This window comes from Anneissia japonica, unplaced genomic scaffold, assembly GCF_011630105.1.
Source record: "Anneissia japonica isolate Jap-2015-1 unplaced genomic scaffold, ASM1163010v1 scaffold284947_len354889_cov159, whole genome shotgun sequence".
Taxonomy (NCBI): domain Eukaryota; kingdom Metazoa; phylum Echinodermata; class Crinoidea; order Comatulida; family Comatulidae; genus Anneissia; species Anneissia japonica.
In genome coordinates, this window is record NW_022746767.1 from 31,902 (window position 1) to 33,884 (window position 1,983).

The 1,983-nt window shown below is 33.2% G+C and overlaps 1 protein-coding gene across 3 annotated transcripts in view; it reads left to right on the forward strand.

Moving 5' to 3' along the window:
• LOC117120289 (uncharacterized protein KIAA0825-like) overlaps positions 1-1,983 on the forward strand; it is a 58,548-nt gene that overhangs the window by 17,340 nt on the left and 39,225 nt on the right. The gene's annotated exons all lie outside the window — the stretch shown is intronic.

A 1,983-nucleotide genomic window follows, 5' to 3' on the forward strand; every position in this document is an offset into this window, starting at 1 on the left:
ACATCCTTAAATTGTTTGACCAACCAATGAGCTGTCTCTTATACACATCTAGATGTGTATAAGAGACAGGTATATTATATACTTCAAGCATTGCACTTGCAGTAGAGATTATTAATTCGGCAAGCATTTTATTAAGAAATTATCACTCATTTGAGTTGATTCAGTGAGGTTGTTACTGTGTTTCTTGAAAGAAGGTCAAAATTACTACTCACTTGGCTCTACAATAGAGGGAAATGGCGAACCAAGTTGACGTCACTGAAATTTGGCGAGTTGGGTATGGAATATAAACAAATCGAAACTTGCTATGTTATTGTGTATGAGGTGTGTTGAAAAGGGTAAATAAAGGAAGGTTTTAAACACATTTAAAACAGTAGCATGCCATTTTTTACAATTCCCTGTAACATTTTATATTGTATAGGCAGATTTGAACACATTTTAGTTAAATTTGTATTTAATTAAAACCGTAAATTGGCGCATTTGTGTCACCTACCAGCTAACCAAGTGCTAGGCCAGGCCTACCTAGAAAGTTCACGCGAAATGATCCCAGGCACGTTTGTGTCTGTACCTACCCACTGCTTTGTTGGTAACTGGATAATTAGTGTTCGTTTTATTTTTTGTAGTATAGCCCATTATTATGGTATTACAATAGGTTTACAGTTAAATTTTACAGTAGTATTAACAAAGTGTAATTTTCTAGCTTGACTACTGTAGGCCCCTACTTCACTGCTAGTGTTGGCCTACTGGTTGTAGCCTACTGTAGGCTAGTTAGACGTGCCAGCTTGGGCTGGTCTAACAATAATTAATACTGTAGTTGATTTTGGTTAAGTCTATTTTACTTTTACACAACTTTGTTAAAGCTTTGTTTTTCATCCGTCGCCATAGGCATTTCGGCAATCACCCCACCGTGTACGTATTTCTCCTTAAAGAAAGTCTATGATTTCTCATCCGTCTCTTTTACTCCTTTAGATATCCAATCGCTCATAGTGAGCGGAGTAAATTTTGGAATATCTACTAGTGATTTTTTCAAGTTTAAGTTCCGTTTGAAATTACAAATACAGCAAGAATCATGGGTATCACAACAAAAACATTGAGAAGCGGCCCTGATTGCTATGTGTAAAGATAGGAAATTAGCGCCCTCAATGGTTTATTATGATTTTATACCCAATACGATTGTCGATGTCTGTTCGCCATTTCCCTGTATTGCTTTTTAGTTTCTAATATATTTTTCTTCTCTCTCTCTGTCCCTCTCTGGCCTTCATAAATGTGGTGTAAGTCCAGATATATGCTAATTGCTATGGTTATCATTTAAATTTTACAGAGCTGATTATTACAACTGTACAGAATTGATATGTTCACCATACAGCAGTTTATTACCATCCATTTCTTTCACATTTTCAAAGTTAAATGTATATTGACTTGTAGAATGCATTTGCTGCGTATGTCTTTCATTTCTGCTGTGTAAAATAATATACTGTGTGTAGTAACTTTTATTTAAATCCCTAAAAAAAGTCATTTGATAAAGATAATGAGTAAACCCTATCATTATCATTTGATAATGATAGGGTTTACTCATTTAAAATAATCACATGAGTTATAAACTAATATTTTTTTATGCAAAAATCCTTAAATTGTTTGACCAACCAATGAGTTTATACAAAGAATATACAATGGCATTATAATAGGCCTAGTATGAATTTCAAATACTTGTTTATTATATTTATTACCTGAAAACTAAATATATAAAATGGGATTTTGTTATTTTGTGTTTTTATTGTTTATTCTTTTATTTTTAGTTAAGTTCATTCCAACATGTAAATGATATATTTGTATATATATATATATAATGAAAGTTTTAAACGACATGTTTCGACGTGTCCCACGTCATCATCAGGCAATAACGCTGTGCTTGTGACGGCTTAAATACTGCCGGTCAGATGTAAGGTGAAAACAAGCACATATTAAGGTAAGTCATGCATATAGAGG